The sequence below is a fragment of the Phodopus roborovskii genome, unplaced genomic scaffold, assembly GCF_943737965.1.
Source record: "Phodopus roborovskii unplaced genomic scaffold, PHOROB, whole genome shotgun sequence".
Taxonomy (NCBI): Eukaryota; Metazoa; Chordata; class Mammalia; order Rodentia; family Cricetidae; genus Phodopus; species Phodopus roborovskii.
This window is the reverse complement of record NW_026126693.1, coordinates 2460676-2478264: the sequence shown is the minus strand read 5'-3', so window position 1 is coordinate 2478264 and position 17589 is coordinate 2460676. Positions and strand designations below refer to the sequence as shown.

The window sequence follows — 17589 nt, the reverse complement described above, 5'->3', positions numbered from 1 at the left end:
AGCTCAAGGAAGCTCTTGGGAATTATGTCAATGAGTCTAAGAACACTTTTCTTCCCTTGGCAGCTTAGAATTCTGAGGTGCAAAAAGAGATGAGTGACAATGGAAGGCACCTGCCTTAGAAAGCCAGACCCTGAGCCTTCCTTGGGGGTCACCCAGCACAAGCAGGAGAGATGAAGAGAGTACAGAGGTAAAAATTAGAGATGAGTACCCTGGCTTAGTGTGAGAAACAATTCTGAATTTATGGACTCATTTTACACACTTTAAAAACAATAAATCTGTTATTCCCATATTCAAAAAATAATGAATACATCTACTAAGACTCAGATTTTATTAAATCTTACATGTTACTGTTCCCCCACCGATATCCCTCTATTGTAGGTTTTTATTGCCCTTGTGCCCCAATGCTATCACATGCCACGAGAAAGCAAGACAGTGTTTATTTTGGAAAAGAAAGTGTAAAGATGCTTCAACACAATGGCATTGGAACTGACATTTACTGCCCCTAATAATCCAAAATATAATTTGCCATACATAAGAAAACTTTCTTCTTATATCATCTTTTTCCCCTTCAACAATTTTTCACTCTTGTTAATATTAGGTGATATCTAATAGAATGTCCAATAAAAATGAAATGCTTATCATCGTTAATACCAAGACTGCCAAAACGGAAGGAGATGATAACCATGACCCATTTACAGGAAAAACCTGCAGACATTTGGGCACAGAATTATCTAGATGCTTGAGGTGTCTAACTAATTATCTCTCAGTGCCCATTGTAATGTACTGGTGATCCCTTCCATAAGGAAGGGAGGGAATGTGCAGTCCAGCATGTTTTATAGCCTTTTGTGGGACAGCTGATCCAGTGTTCAGTTGTAACCACAATCATGGTAGAACCAATGCTCTCCCATTATACTCTGTGCCTAACTCTCTTTTATATGTCATAAAATGAATTCAAATCAATGTGTGATTTGGTTATAAGGACTTATAATTTCTTTGAAAAGATTTGAGGATAAAACTTAAGACTACATACACTTCTTTCTTTGACCATTCTATAAGATGCTGACCACAACAATATGTCCTTGAGTTTAAAAGTAGGGGTAGTGAAGCCACTAACAATTATTTTATTTTTGAGGAATTGCCAATGAGAGTTTTTTTTTTTTTTTTTTTTTTTTTTTTTTTTTAAGAAAAGATGCCATTTACACAGTTTCACAATGTCCAAACATTCAGATTTCCTTCACTCCTCCTGTGCTGCCATCAGTACTAGAAGTTTCTCTGACTTTGAGGTAAACATGTTGAAAGTGTTATAGAGCTATTGTCTTCATATGCAGCATTATTTTAAAAAAAATATTCTTCCTCCTGTAAAAGATATATATATGTATAAGGATTCTCAGTGGTTGGAAACAAACAAAATCAGAAATAAATCTCAATACAATAACTTAAATAATTCTTAAAAGACTTAAAAAGTTTTATTTGTTTCTTTGTGATTTTTATCTTTAAATGTTCTTTGGAATAGACGAGGTCTCTTCGGAAGGTCATTCCCTCAAGAAATTATAGTTGTGCCACTTATAATATGTATTATTTTGATCCATTGTATTTCTATAGTTCTGTCAATAAAGATGAGCAGAAGATTGGAGGTTAATCATGTAAAAAGCTTACCCTCTGGCCTAATTAGGACTAAGCTGAGTATATCTGAGATACATATTTTTAGTCAGACTGATCCAAGTGTTTGTAGCATGATTATGAAAGTGCCAATTATTGCCTCTAAGGAACATATTCTGATACTTCCTCTTACCTATCTCCAAACTCCTCATTGGTTCTCACCAGAGAGGGCAGCCTCTGCCACTCAGTGTTTCTCAGCAGTAGACAGTGCAGAAACTGCTGTAATGAGAACAGTGAAGTTGTGGGTCCACCCCTGGAGTGGGGGTCCACCTGAATGAAAGTTTTATAAGAAAGGGAACCACGGTGTCTAGTGACTTTATGCAGCAATTCCAACAGGCATTTTTATTTGAAAATTCCTTGCTGCATTTTGTTCTTGAGATGACCTCTTCTCCTGGTCTCTGGAAACATGCATTTCCCCAGGGGTCGTAGCTTTCTCTGCCCTGTGTATTTTACTAGGTTTGATGAGACAATTGCGTTGTGGACCTCTAACTGCTCAGTCCCAGTGAAACAAGGTGAGATGTAAACTCCTTTTCCTCGGCCTTTCAGAGGTAAGGCCATCTTCATGACAAAACCAAGGCCATAGGAAATGGCCTTTTTTATGGGTTAGTTCCTGGCGTGTATCTCTCACTGCTATAGCTGGGGCAGATTAGAATTCTCCCGAGGGATTGAAATTTTGTTTAATTATTTGTCTCATAACATCCAGGTTGGTCATTTACTTTCCTTCATGTTCAGCAGCATACAATTCTGTATGCACACAAATTCAAACACTTTCCCTGAGTTTTGAAACCACAAAAGCAGAAGGCTTCAAGGTAACATTCTGCACTAAATAAAACATGAGTAGTTACCGATGAGGATAAGAAAGTTTAGATAAGCATGATAGGAAACTTTAGATACATTCTCAGATTAAGTGCATCAGACACCTGTCATTTTAGAAAAATGTAAAACCAAAACATTATTTACAACTCTGACTAGAAGTATAGTAAGATAGGCAGAGAAAAATACATCAAAAATAACTTAAATAAGAAATTTTGTTCATTGAAAATGGCAAGCTGATCAAAGAGGCCAGCCAGGTCTACAAAGTGAATTACAGGAGAGCCAGGGTTGTAACACAGAGAAACTCTGTCTCTAAACACCTCTCCCCACACTGAACAACTAATTGCAGTTTTAAATAAACTAAAGCATACAGTTGCTCGATAAGATATACTATGTATAGCTAAATTTAAATTCCAGTAAAAAATTTTGTAGCACAAGAATGTCTCACATATAGCACGAGACATACTTCATAGAACAGAATGTTTTTGTTTACCTGAACTTGAATTTAACTGTGAATCTGGTATTTTTATTTACTAAATCTGCCAACCCCATGCAGGAAAGAATTTATGTATGTCCTAGCAACTATTTAAAAGGTAGTTAGTATCTACTGCATCTTATATCTATTCATTCCAGTGAGACAGAGCAGCAAATGTTTATTTTTCCTCCACTGTCTGGAATTTCTTTGCATTGCCATATAGATCCGTGGGTTCTATGGGATGCTTGTTCATCAAAAGCTGGTCTGAGGCCTGCACTCCAGAGATGCAGAGCCCTGTGGCCAATGTGGATGTGACCTTATGTATGGTGCTGTTGGCACAGCAGAACACTCAGAGTGGCTCTTTTCAGAACAGACCTTTAATTCTTGATACAACAAATGAAAGAAGAATACTGGGAAATGATTCCATTTGCAACAGGTGAAAACATCTAACTCAACACTTGCGCAATGAAAACCCTTTATGATACTGAGGCAGAAACTGAAGAAGACAGCAGAAAAGATCTCCGTGATCAGGGATTGGCAGGATTAGGATTGTGAAAATGATCATCCTACAGAGAGCATGTACAGAGTCAATGAGTCCTTAATAAGTTCCACTGCAATTTTTCTCACAAAACGAAAAAAAAAAATTAAATCTCATATGGACACACAAAAGGCACAAGGTAGCCAAAACAATTCTAACAATAAAATAATGGCTAGAGGCATTGTCATCCCAGATTTTAAGTTATACTATAGTTTTATAGTAACAAAAGCAGCATGGTATTGCCATGAAAACAGACATATTGATCAGTGGAACAGAATTGAGGACACACATAGAAGTTCCACATTTACAGTCTCCTGATTGTTATTAGCCAAAGAGACTAACAATACACATTGGAGAAGGAAATAGCATCTTCAACAAATGCTTCTGATCAACCTGTAGCTATGTGAAGAACAGGAATTGGTCCTTGTCTTTCATGCTGCACAACACTCAACTAAATGGACCAAGGACCTCAGTGTAGCACCTTATACTCTAAAACTGACCAATGAGAAAGTAGGGTCTATCTTGAACTCATTGGTGCAGGAAATGGGACCTCATAAAACTCAGAAACTTCTGTAAGGGAAGGACACTGTCATTCAGGGAAGAGGCAGCCTATACATCCGACAGGGTTAGTTTCTAGACTAGACAAGGAACTGAAAAACTAAACATCAAGAAAGAAAACAACTCAATTAAAAACTGAGGCATGGAACTACATAAGGAATTCTCAAGAGGAGAAATACAAATAGCTAAAAAGCACTTAAAAATGCTTAACATCCATAGCTATTTGGGAAATGCAAATTTAAATTACTTTGAGATTTTAACTTAATCCAATCAGAATGTGTGTATGTATGTATGTATGTATGTATGTATGTATGTATGTATGCATGCATGTATGTGTATATGTTTTTGTGTGTGTGTATTCCCACTCATGTTCACTGATTCTCACAATTGCTGGGAAATAGACACAGCCTAGAAGATGTCTATCAAGTGATAAACTGGCAATGAAGAGATGTACCTTTATATAATGGAATGCTATCAAGTGTTAAGAAAAACAAAACTACAAAAATTTCTGGTACATGGATGGAGCTGAAGCAGTCATTCTGTCATACTATCTGAATCTTCAGATTATGTATTCCATTTGGAATATTCATAGATGTCCAGGAACTAGTAAGAGGCTGTAGGGGTGATTTCAAGGGAGGGGAGATAGAATACAGTGATATCAAGGATTAAAGGGGTTAAAACAGGGAGGGAGATGGGAGGTGGGGTACAGAAAGGAACATACTGGAGGGATAAGCAACCACTAAAAAAGTCATACAGAAAGCCATTACGCACGCACGCATGCGTGTGCACGCACGCACGCACACACACACACACACACACACACACACACACAAACACAAAACACAGTTTAACTGGAGTTACCCTGTAATGGGGTCAACAGTGCCCCTACTTGTTACCACGGATAACAAGTAACCAGTTCCTGATACTGGGCTCTTTATCTCCTTGGGAATTGATGGCAAGTGAAGTCTCATAGGCCCCAAACATTATAAGTTATTATTAACACTGTTAGTTACTCTCCAGAACCTTGCTCTTGCTCATCATGTACTTGAGTCAAAAAATATGGGAAAATTAGACTCATACCAACCTGAAAGTTTCATCCCAATGGGTAGATTTCATAGTGCTGGGACATGATCATCAGTCTTAGCCGGCTGTGAACCCTGTGAGCTACAGCTCTGATGGCATGTGTTCTGTGACAATTTACAGACACTTTCACATGGTGACTGGATGATGAACAGTCTTAAAATCACCCCTTTGAATAAAGGGTCAGGACACAGTGAACATCCATGGTGACTCATCACCTTATCAATGTGGAAAAATTCCAGAATAGCTTTTCCAGATTTCCCGAAAATTCTCCAAATAGAACTAAATCTTGAAATGCACTTCTATTTTTTTGAGCTTATATACTGAATGCCAGTTGCAGAACATGAGGTGATGTATTTAGCAGGAAAAACTGCTAGACATGTGATTCAAATTTTAAAGCCTTCTACTGCAATTTTATGTATCTTAAAGAGGATTCTGCAGTTAGCAAGGGCACGCTGGAAATGCTGGGGAACACTTTCTAATTTCCCCCTTAAGCAAAGGAGAGGGCAGGAGCCATTTTGAAGCAAAGGAAAAAGAGAGAGAGAGAGAGAAAGGAAGAAGAAAGAAGGAAGAAAGAAGAAAGAAATAAAGGAAAGCAGGCAGGCAGGCGGGAAGGAAGGAAGGAAGAAAGGAAGGAAGGGAGAAGAGCTGCGAGCTGCTTTTGGTAAATGTGAACCAGCAGGTAATGAGCAAATTCCCACTAATACCAGTGTTGCTCACTTGCTTCTTTTTTTGATGCCTTTGTGTGTTTCTTATCAAAATTCATTAAAGGAGTTAAGCTCCTCAGTTCCTTTAGATAATTTGTTTAAGATATTTGAATTAGGTAAAAGGACAATTTCACTTAGTGAGAATGACCCAGGCTAAACAACGACCTTTTCCTTAATCAATCAGGGATGAAATACTGCTGGCACTATTCAGTGAGGCCAAGCAACACATTTAGTGGGCAGAAAAACCCTCATGTTTCCTGCCATTTTGACCTTGAAAAGAGATGCTATCATTTGTTCATATATAAAGTGAATATATACACTTGTATAATGTGATGTGTCATAAATTGAGATTTTCTCTGCAACACTTTAAAATGATTCTTCCATATCTTACACATACAATTAATTTTTGAATAAATACCATAAAATTGTTTTCAAATGTTACTGCTCCCCTGCCTTTGATTATTATAAAGAGAACTAATAGTCTGACCATTTCAGGAAATCTCAATGAGCACCAAAAGTATAAGTCTGGACAGCTCTTTTGATACAATCAAGAGATTAAAAACAAAGCAGGAGAAACTGCCAAACTGATTTCCAAAGTGGCTGTACAAGTTTGCACTCCCACCAGCAATGGAGGAATGTGCCCCTTTCTCTACATCCTTTCCAGCATAAACTGTCCTTGGTGTTTTTAATTTTAGCCATTCATATTTCAGAATTGTTTTGATTTGCATTTCCCTGATGGCTATGGAACAATTTTTGAAGTGCATTTCAATCATTTTAGAATTCTCTATTTAGTTTCATACCCCATTTTTTAATTGGATTATTTGGTGTTTGGTGACTAGCTTTTTGAGTTCTTTGTATATTTTAGAAATCAGCCCTCTGTCAGATGTGGAGTTGGTGAAGATCTTCTCCTATTCTGTGGGCTGCCATTTTATCTTGTTGACTATGTCTTTTGACTTACAGAAGCTTTTCAGTTTTAGGAGGTCCCATTTGTTAATTGTGGATCTCAGTGTCTGTGCTACTGGTGTTATGTCCAGGAAGTGGTCTTCTGTGCCCATGTGTTCCCACTTTCTCTTCTAAGAGGTTCAGTGTGGCTGGATTTATGTTGAGGTCTTTGATTCATTTGGACTTAAGTTTTGTGCATAGCAATAGCTATGGATCTATCTGCAATCTTCTACATGTCTGCATCCAGTTATGCCAGTACCATCTTGAAGATGCTTTCTTTTTTCCATTCTATAATTTTAGCTTCTTTGTCAAAAATCAGGTGTTTGTAGGTGTGTGGATTAATATCAGCGTCTTCAATTTGATTCCATTAGTCTACCTGTCTGTTTTTGTGCCAATACCAAGCTGTTTTCATTACTATAGTTCTATAGTAGAGCTTAAAGTCAGGGATGGTGATGCCTCCAGAAGTTCCTTTATTGTACAGGGTTGTTTTGGCTATTCTGGGTTTCCATATAAAATTGAGTATTGTCCTTCCAAACTTTGTGAAGAATTGTGCTGGGATTTTCATGAGGATTGCTTTGAATCTGTAGATTGCTTTTGGTAAGATTGCCATTTTTACTGTGTTGATCCTACCTATCCAAGAGCATGGGATATCTTTCTGTTTTTGAAAAATGGGAACAAGTCTACCTCAAGATGGAGCAATTCCTCTCTTAGGCAAAGGATGCCCATTCATATAACAAAGGACATCTGTTCAACTATGTTTATAGCAGCCAGAACTCGGAAGCAACCTAGATGCCCCTCAACCGAAGAATGGATACAGAAAACGTAATACATTTATGTAATTGAGTACTACTCAGCAGAAAAACAAAACAAAACAAAAACAAACAAACAAACAAACAAACAAAAAAAAACAAATGAACAAACAAAAACCAATGGAATCTTGAAATTCGCAGGCAAATGGATGAAACTAGAAGAAACCATCCTGAGTGAAGTAAGCCAGTCACAGAAAGACAAACATGGTATGTACTCACTCATATATGGATATTAGACATAGAGCAAAATACTACAAGAATACAATTCACACCTCCAGAGAAGCTAGGAAACAAGAAGGACCATAAGAAAGGCATACACAGTTCCCCAGTAAAGGGGAAAGGGACAAGAGCCCCTGAACAAATTGGGAGCATGGGAGGAGTGGGGAGGAAGGTAGGAGAAAGAGGAGGGGGAGGAGAACATGAGGGATCAGGAAGACTGAATGGGGAAATGAATAGAGGAGAGCAAGGAAAGAGACCTTAATTATAGGTTTAAAGAGTAATCTGACACTAGGGGAATGTTCAGAGATCTACAAGGATGACCCCAAGTAACACTCTAAGCAATAGTGGAGAGGCTACCTTAAATGCCTTTTCCCTATAATGACATTGATGACTACCTTAAATGCCTTTCTAGAGCCTTCATCTAGTAGCTGATGGATGCAGAAGCAGAGATCCACAGCTAAGCACTAAGCCAGACTCCTGGAATCCAGTTTCAGAGAGGGAGGAGTGATGAGTGAAGGGATCAAGACCATGCTGGGAAAACCCACAGAAACAGCTGACCTGAGCAAATGGGAACTCATAGACCCCAGTCTGATAGCTGGGGAACCTACATAGGACCAATCCAGGCCCCCTGACATGGGTGTCAGCTAGGATGATTGAGCAGTCTATGGGGCCTCTGGCAATGGAACCAGGATGTACCCCTAGTGCACAAACTGACTTAGGGAGTCCATTTCCCATGGAGGGATACTCTCTTAGCTTAGATATAAGGGGGAGGGCCTAGGCCCATCCCCAAATGAGTTGACAGATTTTGATAATCCCTCATGGGAGGCCTCACCCTCCCTGCAAAGTGGATAGGGGGAATCTACAGGGGACATGGGAGGATGGAAGGGAGAGGAAACTGCGATTGTTATGAAAAATAAGAATTAAAAATTTTTAATAAAAACAAAGCAGGAAGATGAGTAACTTCAAACAGGAAGGGACAAGAAGGACAGTAAGAGTGAGGCTTAACAGGGTAAAGCATGCCTCTAGAAAATATGATCAACTACAGAAGACTTACTTGAAATTTTTTTAAAAATTAAAAGTTTATATGTGTATGTATGTATATGTGTATATGTTATACATGCTTGCAGATAGGCCAGAAGGGGGTGTGAGATTCCCCATCCCTTAGAGCTGGAGCCACACAAATCTGTTAACCTGCTAGGAAGCAAATTGTGTTCTGCAAGAGCAGCAGGTGCTCCTAACTGCAGAGCCATCTGTCCAGCCCCAACAAAGGTGTTCAGTCTGTGCTATAAACAAAGAGAGGAAGCTGCTTGGGTTCGTGGCACACCATAAACACTCACAAAGAAAGTGAAATACAATGGTACTTTGTAGTAGGAAGAACCAGGCTCTGAGAATTTTATGCACTATTGATATAGGGTTAAATGGGATTATAAAACAGGAAAGAATAAAACAGGATAGGGAGGACAGGGTAGACGAGGGAAACTGGGAGAAATAGATAACACTAAAGACTTAAAAATGTCAAAAACTACCAGTTATTAGTGCAGAATGCTACTTTTAAAGAGTTAATGTTAGTACTCTTCAAATTATTCCACAAAATAGAGACAGAAGGAATATTGCCTAATTTGTCTTATGATACCACAGTTACCCTGACATATAAAACACAGAAAGACCCAAACAAAGAAAGAAAATTACAGATCTTATGAACATAGATGCAAAAATTCTCAATAAAATCCTTTCAAACTGAATCTAAGAACACATAAAAAAGATAATTCATCATGACCAAGTGGACTTCATCCCAGAGATGCAGGGATGGTTCAACATATGAAAATGGATAACTGTATTCCAACATACTGAGACAAAAAACACACAATCATCTCATTAGATACAGGAAAGATCTTTGACAAAAATGCAACACCCCTTCATGACAAAAGTCTTGGAGACATCAGAGATACAAGGGACAGAGATAAACATAATAAAGTCAATATACAGCAAGTTGATTGCCACATGAAATTAAATGGAGAGAATCTCAAAGCAATTTTACTAAAATCAGGAACAAGACAGCATTGTCTGCTCTATCAATTACTCTTCAATACAGTACTTGAAATTCTAGTTAGAGCAATAAAACAACTAAAGGAGATCAAGGGGATACAAATTAGAAAGGAAGAAGTCAAAGTCTCATTATTCACAGACAATATGAAGTTACCCCAAAAACTCTACCAGGAAACTTCTACAGCTGATAACACCTTTAGTGGTATGGCTGGATGCGAGATTAACAAACAAACAAAAATACAAACAATAAACTGGCTGAGAAAGAAATCAGCACCCTTTACAATAGCCTCAAATAATATAAAATATCTTGGTGTAACTCTAACCAAGCAAATGAAAATCCTGTATGACAAGTACTTCAAGTCTTTGAAGAAAGAAATTGAAAATGGAAAGATCTCTCATGCTCACGGGTTGGTAAGATTAATATAGTAAAAATGGCCTTCTGACTAAAAGCGTTCTACAAACTCAGTGCAATCCCTATCAAAATCCCAATACAATTCTCCACAGACCTTGAAAGGATGATTTTTAGACTTACATGGAAACATTGAATAATGAAAGGACTGCTTGAGGTGTAACACTATCCTCAATTTCAAGGTGTACTACCGAATGTTAGTAATAAAAACCACATGGCAGAGAAACAAATATATTGATTAATAAAACTGAATTGAAGACCAAACATAAATCCATACACCTCTAGATATCTGATTTTATTTTTTATAAAGAAGCCAAAAATACACACTAGGAAAAAGACAGTATTCTCAACAATGGTGCTGGTCAACCTGGATGGCTACATGGAGAAGAATACAAAAGATCCATATTTATCACCCTGCACAAAATCCAGTTCCTAGATCAGAGAACTCAACATGAAACCAGATACACTTAACCTAATAGAAGAGAAAGTGGGGAATTGTCAGGATGTGGTCCATGAATGGAGTGGTGTGAGGAGATTTCTGAGTGCTTGTGAGGGAACTCCAAGAAAAAAGACAAAAAGCCTTGTGACCTCAGTTTTTAAAAACATGGTTGTTCTTGGAGTGTGTTTTTGTATAGCATATCGAAATGAGTTTACTTCAGCTTCTGTTACTCATATGCTTCTATAGAAAAACATGTTTTCTAAGTTCAGCTTGTCTTTGTGATTATATATTTTACTCAGAGTATAAATTATCTGATGTTCTGAATAAAGCCGGCTGTTTCATGGAACTTTAGTCTGCCCCATTTTAGGCCCTGCTCTCTCAGGTTCACCCTGACAACTAGAGTTGTAAACAGGGAGTAGCCTTGAACCTGATGGCACAGGAACAGACTTTCTAAACAGAACATCAATAGCACATATACTAAGATCAACAATTAATAAAATGTTAACTCGTGAAACTAACAAGTTTCTGCATGACAAAGTACACTATTATTTGGACAAAGCAGTAGCCTACAGAATGGGAAAATATGTAATAGAGGGCTAATATTCAAATTATACAAATAACTTTAAAAAAACCAAACTCTGGATAGGAACAAACAACAAATAAAGCAAAACAAAACAGAAAACCAACTTAAAATGGGGCATAGATCTAAACAGATTTCTCAAGATAGGAAACTCAAGTGAAGAGAACACTTAAAGAAGCGTTCAACATCTTTAGCCATCAGGGAAATGAAAATCATTCCATTAGATGGTCTAAGATCAATAAAATAAATGACATCTCATGATGGTGAGGATGTGGAAGGGAACACTCCTTTGTTGCTGGCAGAGTGTACCTTGTACAGCCATTGTGGAAATCAGTGTGGAATTCCCTCTCCCTAAGATCCAGCTATATTACTCTTGGGCATATATCTAAAGGATGCTTCATCCTACCACAAGGATACTTGCTCAACCATGTTCATTGCTACACTCTTCATAATAGTCCCAAATTGGAAACAACCTAGAGTCCTTCAACAGATGAATGGATAAAGAAAGTGTGGCACATTTACACAATGGAACTAAAAAAGTTCAATCATGGAATTCACAGGGAAATGGGTGGAGCTAGAACACACCATCCTGAGTGAGGTATCCTAGACTCAGAAATACAAATATGGTATGTATTTGCTTATATGTGGATATTAGCTGCTAAATCAATGATAAGCAGGTTACAATCTGTAGAACCACAGAAGTTAGGTATAGAGGAAGGGACGATGGGGGGCAGAAAGATCTCCTTAGGAAACAAAAATGGCAGTTATAAATGGATAAGGAGTTTCTGGAATGGGAGGATCAAACCTGCAGGAAGAGTGAAGAGGGAAACGAGGAAGGAAATATGGAGAAAGATAGCTAAAATTAAAGGCCATTCGAGGTAGTATAGAAACCAAACCCAATAGAAGCTTCCTAAAATATACACATATATAAAGAGGATCCAAATGAAATTACCAAATAATGTGGGAATTTCTTGTCACCAAATGAAGTTTCAAGTACTGGGAATGGGCTTACATCTAATTGAGTTAATGGTCAAAGGGTTCCCTTGGAGTCCCCCAAATAACACAGGGTGTTGCCAAGACTATGGGTTGTTCACCACAAACTTGACAGGAAGGCTCTATTGTTTAAGGCAACACCTAAAAAACTCATTGAACACAGAGAAGTCAAGCTGGTGCACACCTAGAGCCTTCACCACTACAGGCTAGTGTTCTTGGCATTGGAAAGTCCTTGACATACTACTAAAGGAGAAATGTAAACATCTATCCAGTTATGAAACCTTCAATCTACAACAGTGTCCCATCTTCAAGATACATTAGTGTAATTATGGCCCAGAGTTTGTGGGGGAAGCCAACCACTATCTAGTTTGACTTAAGGCCCACTCTAAGATACTGCTTGGGTGAACAAGAACCTGAGGCTGGACAGTTCAGGGACCCAGGGTAGAACCAGGTACCACTATTCTATTAAAGGGATGTAGCCATAAAATGACTCCTAATGACATTCTGCTACATTTATAGATCAGTGCCTTGCTCAGTCATCATCAGAGAAGTTTCCTCCTGCAGCAGATGGGAACAAATAGAGACCCACAGTAAAAAAAAAAAATACAGAGAGTGAGGGGCCTTGGGACACTCAGCCATCCTCCCAGGGCTCAGGGTTCCCCATGGAAGAGCATGCAGGACGAATGTAAAAGCCACAGAACAAGGAAGACATCAAGGAAACAAGGCTTTCTAAACACAACAGCATCCATTCATATACGAACTCACAGAGACGGAGGCAGCATGTATAAGGCCTGCATGAATCTGCATTGGTTAGGGCCCTGAAATCAATGAAGAAGTGGACAGACACCCCCATACATAATGCAGAAGCTATCTCCAATTGAGAACTGCTAACAAATGAGAATTTAGTTTACTCCAAGGGTATTTCACTGAGGAAACAAAGTATACTTAAGGATAGGCTGCATGTCTAGCAGTATAGATGGCCAATTGAAAAGAAACTCAGTGACATCTTTGGAGACTTTTTGTCTCAAAACACCCTGTCATTAAATTATATGTATGTATGTATGTATGCATGCATGTATGTATTTAAACCCTACAGATTGTGTATGTATTATGACTTCTAGCATTTATTTTAAAAAATATGATTCCTAAGTATATGAATGAATAGGTCTGTTCATCTATAATTGGTGTGTGTGTATGTGTGTAAAGTGTGTGTATGTGCATGAACACACCTTTTCTTGGTCTTTTCCCCTTCTGTTTGTTTTGTCCTATTCTGATGTGTTTGTTTATCTTATTACTAATCTTAGAAGCCTGTTTGTCTTGTAATGAGAGGAGGTGGATCTGGATAGGAAGGAATACAGGGAAGGCAAACTATAATCAGGGTTTAATATATGGAAAAAGTATTCCCAATAAAAGAAAATAAACTTACTATCTCATATGATTCCTAAAATGTACACATACTGTGGTGGTTTGAATGAATGGCCCCTTATAGGTGCATAGGGAGTTAGCACTATTAGGAGGTGAGTTCTTGTTGGAGTAGGTATTGCTTGTTGGAGGAAGTGTGTCAGTAGGGGTGGGCTTTGAGGTTTCAGAAGCTCAAGCCAGCTCAAGTAGCTCACTGTTTCTTCCTGCTGCCCGCTTGTTCAGATGTAGAATTCTTGGTTCCTTCTCTGGTATCATGTCTACTTGTGTGCCACCACACTTCCACAGTGACAACAGTGTTCCAAACATCTGAACTGTAAGCCAGTCCTATGTTGTGAGAGTTTCTTGGCCAGTCAGGTCCTGCTGCCCTTGAGCCCCCAAATGAACACACAAAGACTTATATTAATTATGAAACTGTTGGTCAGTGTCTCAGGCTTCTTATTGGCTAGCTCTGTCTTAATTATCAACACATAATTACTAATCTAAGTACTTCCACATGGTCTTATCTTATCAGAGAAGGGTCCATACCTCTAACTCCTTTGGTAGCTCACATGGCAACGCCTGTCTGTCTACCCTTCCCAGAATTCTCCTCCTGGCCACTAGCCAAACAATGTTTTATTCATTCAACCAAAAAGAGAAGCATATACACAAGACAACCCCATCCCTGAACTGTAAGCCAGTCCCAGTGAAATGTTTTCTTTTATAAGAGTTGCTTTGATCAAGCCAGGCAGTGGTGACACATCTCCTTAATCCCAGCACTCAGGAGGCAGAGACAGGAGGATCTCTGTGAGTTCAAGGCCAGCCTTGTCTAAAAAAAAAAGAGAGAGAGAGAAAAAAGTTACTGTGCTTGTACTGTCTTCCCACAGCAATAAAACACTAACACATGTATAAAAGAATTAAAAATGGAATTGTCTTATAGCAGGCAACAATGCCTCTACTAGACAACAAAGGCTATCAAATAAAAAGCTCAGTCCTAAGAATAGGTTACTTCTTTTAGAGTTGTTGGCCAATCAGTTTCCAAATAACCAACTCCCATGTCCCAAACACTTCAAGCTATGTTCAATGGTCTTAGTTACCCTCTAGAACAATGGTTCTCAACCTGCCTAATGCTGCAATCCTTTAATATATTTTCTCATGATTTGGTGACCCCCAACTGTAAAATTATTTTCTTTGTACTTCATAATTATAATTTTGCTACTATTATGAATCTTTTTTTTCTATTATGAATCTTAATGTAAATATTTTTGGAGAAAGAGGCTTGCCAAAGGAGTCAAAACCCACAGTTGAGACCCACTGCTCTAGCACTTACTTGATGGTAAGACTCTATTACTGAAAACACCATATACCTGAGTCATATAACATGGAGAAACCAAGCTGGGGTTCAAAATGTAGGACCAAGAGAGCAGAGGTCCGGACCCTCTCTCCGGTAAGCCAAGACCACATGGAAATATTTAGAGTAATAGTAATGGGTTAATATTTCAGATAGAGCTAGTCAATAAGAAATGCTAGTAACAGGCCAACAGCTTTATATCTAATACAGTGTGTCTGTGTATTATTTGGGGCTAACGTGGCTGTGGGACCAGGCTGGAGAGAAAAGTGCTTCAAACAAATGGCACGACAATGTGGGTACTAAACTACAAATTTTCACTTAAAACTTCACAAAAGCTTAAAAAAGGGTTTTAAAAACAAAACAACAGAGACAAGCAAGGCTTCTTGGTAGCAGCATTCTTCTCAGCTGGGCTCTGTTTTGCTAGAGACAAGCAGAGACTTACGTGGCTCCTTTAAGGGAGGTTTCCTGACTTGGCATAAGCGGCAAACCCGGCTAACAACTTAATGGTATGTATGAGAGCTGGCAGTGGCATGGCAGTGACCACATCTCCAAGCCAGAAGCATGCAGCCTGATGGCAGCTTAGTCCAAGGCGGTAAATGTACCCCCCACCCCCGTCTTGGATGGCTAATACAGCTGTGGCTTTCATTTGACCAATGCTGTGTAGCAGATAAAAGACTCCTGGCCCCAAAAAAAAAAAAAAAATTACAGTAAAAACAGATTCAAATAAAGAAAAACCTCTAAAGGTTTACAATGTGTTTTAAAATATACGTAGTCTTGGGAGAAAAAAAGAAACAGGATAGAGTGGTTTAAAAAAAATAAAAAGAGAACAGCTGGGGCATTGGTGGCACATGCTTTTAATTTCACCACACAGGAGGCAGAGGCAAGTGGATCTCTGTGATTTCTAAGTAAACTTGGTGTACGGAGTGAATTCCAGGGCAGCCAAAGTTACACAGAGAAACCCAGTCTCAAAAAATGAAAAAATAGAAGTAGAAGAAATAGAATAATAAAAAATTCACATAAAGATGAAAAACAGAGAGACTGGATACTACTATATGCTATTGTGTTATCTTTGTATTGTTTGACTAATGAGGAAATAGCAACAACTGTTGAAAGAAATCCTGCTGGATTAATCTAATTTATATATTTTAAAGATACTTTGACTTCAAAATTTAAGTTCAAGGACAGGTTACTGGGGAAAAGAATTTCTATTTTTATTTCCACAGAAAATGATAAGCTGTGGATTTCTTCTAGACTAACATGGTTTCATCAAGCAAGACCCTGAAACAGCATCCCAGGTGATCAAGATTCAAAACAGCTGGGATAAGGCAACTTTGCAGACCACTACAGCCAGAATTTCTGCATCTTCTTAGGAGCCTCATGATAGTGACCCCGTTTGGAAAGGACGACACCCAAATTTCCAAATATTGCTTATAAATGTTTGTTTTCGTTTAAATGGGGCTGATTATAAATGGTTAATAACCACAACCAATCTCTCTTTAAAGGTAAAAAAGGGATTATGGTATAGATATAATTACTTTGTTTTGGAATGGATTTTCATTTTTGATACAAATCTAAGGTCAATTTGTGATAAATATATTTCTCCTCTTATTTAGGTTTTGTGTTTATATAGCTCATTTAAAAATGCAATGTATAATTTAGTACAGATTTTAGATAGTTACATATGATAGTCAAAACTTAGAGTTAAGTTAGTTATGTTTTCAAGATGTATTTGACATACATCTTGACCTACAGAATATGACATTCAAAATGGTTTATGATTTTTCTTAACAGTTAGGCACAACTGCTCCTGGCAACACCACCTGCATTAGAAAGGAAGATGGACATAGAAGAAACTCGTTATGGACTTAACTTCCAATTTGGCAAGATGAGACATTTGGGCAAGATACTGCTCTTGTTTGGACTGTTTCCCACAGGAAAGTGACTGCTGATACAAGATGAATATTGCAATAGGGTTCCTGCTTCATGGAAGAGTCTGCCAGACTCTTCTGCAGGATACAGAGAAAAGTGACTGACAAACTACCAACACAGGTGGGATAGTTTAAAGTTTTCTACTTTGCTGAGGAGTCTGACAGACACACTATGGTCTATATGCTGAAGATTGAACACTGCAGAAGAACTTTGGGTGATTGACTAGAGAGTAAGATGTCTCTGTCATTTCTAGAGTTTATATATTATCCTTCTGTGATCTTTGATGGAATTGAAGACAGATAGTTATGGTTATGGTTATGGTTATGGTAAAGGTAAGTTACATATAGGACTTTAGACTCACAAAAATAGGATAGATGATAAAATATTTTCTTTAAATATTGCTAAATGTTAATGGAATAAATATTGTTAACTATGATTCTTACTTGATAACTGTTGTGTGATATATTTTGCTATGTTAAGGTTAAAACCCTTCTTTTTATTTTAGACAGAAAAGAGGAGATGATGGGAGATGTCATTCTGTAAATATGTTTCTTGTATTGGTTAATGAATAAAGCCCTTTGGGACAACAGGAAAGCAAGGTATGTGTGACTAGGAGACAAGGAGGATTCATGGAGAGGTAGGAG

At 38.0% G+C, this 17589-nt stretch overlaps 1 protein-coding gene across 1 annotated transcript in view; it reads right to left on the bottom strand.

Moving 5' to 3' along the window:
• Magi2 (membrane associated guanylate kinase, WW and PDZ domain containing 2) overlaps positions 1–17589 on the bottom strand; it is a 1383694-nt gene that overhangs the window by 158509 nt on the left and 1207596 nt on the right. The gene's annotated exons all lie outside the window — the stretch shown is intronic.